Raw genomic sequence first — 6715 nt, 5'->3', positions numbered from 1 at the left:
TAAGTGAGATGTTGTTTTAAGTTGGAATCTGTATTATGCTTTCCTATAGAAACATTTTATAAATCTAGCACAAATTCAAACGTGTACTGGAGTTCACATAATATTGTGCATTAAAGTAGGCTTTTGAGAGGGTGGAGCCAAGATGGCCGAATAGGAACAGCTCCGGTCTCCAGCTCCCAGCCCCAGCGACACAGAAGACGGGTGATTTCTGCATTTCTGCTTGAGGTACCGCTTTCATCTCACTAGGGAGTGCCTAACAGTGGGTTCAGGACAGTCGGTGAAGCGCACTGTGCGCGAGCCGAAGCAGGGCGAGGCATTGCCTCACTCGGGAAGCGCAAGGGGTCAGGGAGTTCCCTTTCCTAGTCAAAGAAAGGGGAAACAGAGGGCACCTGGAATATCGGGTCAGTCCCGTCCTAATACTGCGCTTTTCCAACGGGCCTGGAAAACGGCACACTAGGAGATTGTGTCCCACACCTGGCTCGGAGGGTCCTATGCCCACAGAGTCTTGCTGATTGCTAGCACAGCAGTCTGAGATCACGCTGCAAGGCAGCAACGAGGCTGGGGGAGGGGCGCCCGCCATTGCCCAGGCTTGCTTAGGTAAACAAAGCAGCCAGGAAGCTCGAACTGGGTGGAGCCCACCACAGCCCAAGGAGGCCTGCCTGCCTCTGTAGGCTCCACCTCTGGGGGCAGGGCACAGACAACCAAAAACTCAGCCAGAACCTCCACAGCCTTAAATGCTCCTGTCTGACTGACAGCTTTGAAGAGAGTAGTGGTTCTCCCAGCACGCAGCTGGAGATCTGAGAACGGACAGACTGCCTCCTAAAGTGGGTCCCTCACCCCTGAGCAGCCTAACTGGGAGGCACCCCCCAGTAGGGACAGACTGACACCTCATTCAACCGGGTACTCCTCTGAGACAAAACTTTCAGAGGAACTATCAGACAGCTGAATTTGTGGTCTCACGAAAATCCGCTGTTCTGCAGCCACCGGTGCTGACACCCAGCCAAACAGGGTCTGGAGTGGACCTCTAGTAAACTCCAACAGACCTGCAGCTGAGGGTCTTGTCTGGTAGAAGGAAAATTAACAAACAGAAAGGACATCCACACCAAAAACCCATCTGTACATCACCATCATCGAAGACAAAAAGTAGACAAAACCACAAAGATGGGGAAAAAACAGACCAAAAAAACTGGAAACTCTAAAAAACAGAGCACCTCTCCTCCTCCAAAGGAACGCAGTTCCTCACCAGCAACGGAACAAAGCTGGATGGAGGATGACTTTGATGAGTTGAGAGAAGAAGGCTTCAGACGATCAAACTACTCTGAGCTACGAGAGGAAATTCAAAACAATAGCAAAGAAGTTAAAAACATTGAAAAAAAATTAGAAGAATGGATAACTAGAATAACCAATGGAGAGAAGGGCTTAAAGGAGATGATGGAGCTGAAAGCCAAGTTTCGAGAACTACGCGAAGAATGCAGAAGCCTCAGTAGCAGATGCGATCAACTGGAAGAAAGGGTATCGCTGATGGAAGATGAAATGAATGAAATGAAGAGAGAAGGGAAGTTTAGAGAAAAAAGAATAAAAAGAAATGAACAAAGCCTCCAAGAAATTTGGGACTATGTGAAAAGACCAAACCTACGTCTGATTGGTGTACCTGAAAATGACGGGGAGAATGGAACCAAGTTGGAAAACACTCTGCAAGATATTATCCAGGAGAACTTCCCCAATCTAGCAAGTCAGGCCAGCATTCAGATTCAGGAAATACAGAGAACGCCACAAAGATACTCCTCGAGAAGGGCAACTCCAAGACACATAATTGTCAGATTCACCAAAGTTGAAATGAAGGAAAAAATGTTAAGGGCAGCCAGAGAGAAAGGTCGGGTTACCCACAAAGGGAAGCCCATCAGACTAACAGCTGATCTCTCAGCAGAAACTCTACAAGCCAGAAGAGAGTGGGGGCCGATATTCAACATTCTTAAAGAAAAGAATTTTCAACCCAGAATTTCCTATCCCGCCAAACTAAGCTTCATAAGTGAAGGAGAAATAAAATACTTTACAGACAAGCAAAGGCTGAGTGATTTTGTCACCACCAGGCCTGCCCTAAAAGAGCTCCTGAAGGAAGCACTAAACATGGAAAGGAACAACCGGTACCAGCCCCTGCAAAAACATGCCAAATTGTAAAGACCATCGAGGCTAGGAAGAAACTATAGCAACTAACGAGCAAAATAACCAACTAACATCATAATGACAGGATCAGATTCACACATAACAATATTCACGTTAAATGTAAATGGGCTAAATGCTCCAATCAAAAGACACAGACTGGCAAACTGGATAAGGAATCAGGACCTATCAGTGTGCTGTATTCAGGAAACCCATCTCACGTGCAGAGACACACATAGACTCAAAATCAAGGGATGGAGGAAGATCTATCAAGCAACTGGAAAACAAAAAAAGGCAGGGGTTGCAATCCTAGTCTCTGATAAAATAGACTTTAAACCAACAAAGATCAAAAGAGACAAAGAAGGCCATTACATAATGGTAAAGGGATCAATTCAACAAGAAGAGCTAACTATCCTAAATATATATGCACCCAACACAGGAGCACCCAGATTCATAAAGCAAGTCCTCAGTGACCTACAAAGGGACTTAAACTCCCACACAATAATAATGGGAGATTTTAACACCCCACTGTCAGCATTAGACAGGTCAACGAGACAGAAAGTTAACAAGGATATCCAGGAATTGAACTCAGCTCTACATAAAGTGGACCTAATAGACATCTACAGAACTCTCCACCCCAAATCAACAGAATATACATTTTTTTCAGCACCACACCACACCTATTCCAAAATTGACCACATAGTTGGAAGTAAAGCTCTTCTCAGCAAATGTAAAAGAACAGAGATTATAACAAACTGTCTCTCAGACCACAGTGCAATCAAACTAGAACTCAGGATTAAGAAACTCAGTCAAAACCGCTCAACTACATGGAAACTGAACAACCTGCTCCTGAATGACTATTGGGTACATAATGAAATGAAGGCAGAAATAAAGATGTTCTTTGAAACCAACGAGAACAAAGACACAACATACCAGAATCTCTGGGACACGTTCAAAGCGGTGTGTAGAGGGAAATTTATAGCACTAAATGCCCACAAGAGAAAGCAGGAAAGATCCAAAATTGACACCCTAACATCACAATTAAAAGAACTAGAAAAGCAAGAGCGAACACATTCAAAAGCTAGCAGAAGCCTAGAAATAACTAAAATCAGAGCAGAACTGAAGGAAATAGAGACACAAAAAACCCTTCAAAAAATTAATGAATCCAGGAGCTGGTTTTTTGAAAAGATCAACAAAATTGATGGACCGCTAGCAAGACTAATAAAGAAGAAAAGAGAGAAGAATCAAATAGATGCAATAAAAAACGAAAAAGGGGATATCACCACCGATCCCACAGAAATACAATCTACCATCAGAGAATACTACAAACACCTCTATGCAAATAAACTAGAAAATCTAGAAGAAATGGATAAATTCCTCGACAAATACACCCTCCCAAGACTAAACCAGGAAGAAGTTGAATCTCTGAATAGACCAATAACAGGTTCTGAAATTGTGGCAATAATCAATAGCTTACCAACCAAAAAGAGTCCAGGACCTGATGGATTCACAGCTGAATTCTACCAGAGGTACAAGGAGGAACTGGTACCATTCCTTCTGAAACTATTCCAATCGATAGAAAAAGAGGGAATCCTCCCTAACACATTTTACGAAGCCAGCATCGTCCTGATACCAAAACCTGGCAGAGACATAACCAAAAAAGAGAATTTCAGACCAATATCCTTGATGAACATCAATGCAAAAATCCTCAATAAAATACTGGCAAACCGAATCCAGCAGCACATCAAAAAGCTTATCCACCATGATCAAGTGGGCTTCATCCCTGGGATGCAAGGCTGGTTCAACATACGCAAATCAATAAATGTAATCCAGCATATAAACAGAACCAAAGACAAAAACCACATGATTATCTCAATAGATGCAGAAAAGGCCTTTGACAAAATTCAACAACCCTTCATGCTAAAAACTCTCAATAAATTAGGTATTGATGGGACGTATCTCAAAATAATAAGAGCTATCTACAACAAACCCACAGCCAATATCATACTGAATGGGCAAAAACTGGAAGCATTCCCTCTGAAAACTGGCACAAGACAGGGATGCCCTCTCTCACCGCTCCTATTCAACATAGTGCTGGAAGTTCTGGCCAGAGCAATCAGGCAGGAGAAGGAAATAAAGGGTATTCAATTAGGAAAAGAGGAAGTCAAATTGTCCCTGTTTGCAGATGACATGATTGTATATCTAGAAAACCCCATTGTCTCAGCCCAAAATCTCCTTAAGCTGATTAGCAACTTCAGCAAAGTCTCAGGATACAAAATTAATGTACAAAAATCACAAGCATTCTTGTACACCAATAACAGACAAACAGAGAGCCAAATCATGAGTGAACTCCCATTCACAATTGCTTCAAAGAGAATAAAATACCTAGGAATCCAACTTACAAGGGATGTGAAGGACCTCTTCAAGGAGAACTACAAACCACTGCTCAATGAAATAAAAGAGGATACAAACAAATGGAAGAACATTCCATGCTCATGGGTTGGAAGAATCAATATCGTGAAAATGGCCATACTGCCCAAGGTAATTTATAGATTCAATGCCATCCCCATCAAGCTACCAATGACTTTCTTCACAGAATTGGAAAAAACTACTTTAAAGTTCATATGGAACCAAAAAAGAGCCCGCATCGCCAAGTCAATCCTAAGCCAAAAGAACAAAGCTGGAGGCATCACGCTACCTGACTTTAAACTATACTACAAGGCTACAGTAACCAAAACAGCATGGTACTGGTACCACAACAGAGACATAGATCAATGGAACAGAACAGAGCCCTCAGAAATGATGCCGCATAGCTACAACTATCTGATCTTTGACGAACCTGACAAAAACAAGAAATGGGGAAAGGATTCCCTATTTAATAAATGGTGCTGGGAAAACTGGCTAGCCATATGTAGAAAGCTGAAACTGGATCCCTTCCTTACACCTTATACAAAAATTAATTCAAGATGGATTAAAGACTTATATGTTAGACCTAAAACCATTAAAATCCTACAAGAAAACCTAGGCAATACCATTCAGGACATAGGCGTGGGCAAGGACTTCATGTCTAAAACACCAAAAGCAATGGCAACAAAAGCCAAAATCGACAAATGGGATCTCACTAAACTAAAGAGCTTCTGCACAGCAAAAGAAACTATCATCAGAGTGAACAGGCAACCTACACAATGGGAGAAAATTTTTGCAACCTACTCATCTGACAAAGGGCTAATATCCAGAATCTACAATGAACTCAAACAAATTTACAAGAAAAAAACAAACAACCCCATCAAAAAGTGGGCAGAGGACATGAACAGACACTTCTCAAAAGAAGACATTTATGCAGCCAAAAAACACATGAAGAAATGCTCCTCATCACTGGCCATCAGAGAAATGCAAATCAAAACCACAGTGAGATACCATCTCACACCAGTTAGAATGGCCATCATTAAAAAATCAGGAAACAACAGGTGCTGAAGAGGATGTGGAGAAATAGGAACACTTTTACACTGTTGGTGGGACTGTAAACTAGTTCAACCATTGTGGAAGTCAGTGTGGCGATTCCTCAGGGATCTCGAACTAGAAATACCATTTGACCCAGCCATCCCATTACTGGGTATATACCCAAAGGACTATAAATCATGCTGCTATAAAGACACATGCACACGTATGTTTATTGCGGCACTATTCACAATAGCAAAGAGTTGGAACCAACCCAAATGTCCAACAACGATAGACTGGATTAAGAAAATGTGGCACATATACACCATGGAATACTATGCAGCCATAAAAAATGATGAGTTCGTGTCCTTTGTAGGGACATGGATGAAACTGGAAAACATCATTCTCAGTAAACTATCGCAAGGACAAAAAACCAAACACCGCATGTTCTCACTCATAGGTGGGAATTGAACAATGAGAACTCATGGACACAGGAAGGGGAACATCACGCTCCGGGGACTGTTGTGGGGTGGGGGGAGGGGGGAGGGACAGCATTAGGAGATACACCTAATGCTAAATGACGAGTTAATGGGTGCAGGAAATCAACATGGCACATGGATACATATGTAACAAACCTGCACATTGTGCACATGTACCCTAAAACCCTAAAGTATAATTAAAAAAAATAAATAAATAAATAAAGTAGGCTTTTGAAGACTACTCTGGGAGAATAACCACCAGCTGTAATCCTGTTTCTAATGGAAAATCCAAGTCCAGTATATTGTACACCAAAAAAAAAGACCCCTTATAAATTAGCTTGTAAGAACCAACTGTAAATTGGTAACTATCTTTGTGAAAAAATTTTATAAATTATGAAGTTCATATACAAATATTTATGAAAGTGATCTAATTTTGACTTGCTGGTGGACTTCACTCTTATGACTGATGGAATTATTTTCCTTCAATTTTCACTGCTACCATTGGGACCATACTGAAGCTCTCCACTAAACCATAGTGGCCAACCTTCAAAGGTAGAAGGTCTTTAGTCAAGGTTTTATTCATAGTCAATTATCACAATTGTTATACTCATTTTTGCTAAAGGGCTTGCTCTGAGTTT

Source organism: Symphalangus syndactylus, chromosome 10 (assembly GCF_028878055.3).
Source record: "Symphalangus syndactylus isolate Jambi chromosome 10, NHGRI_mSymSyn1-v2.1_pri, whole genome shotgun sequence".
Taxonomy (NCBI): Eukaryota; Metazoa; Chordata; class Mammalia; order Primates; family Hylobatidae; genus Symphalangus; species Symphalangus syndactylus.
This window is presented reverse-complemented; position numbering follows the sequence as displayed.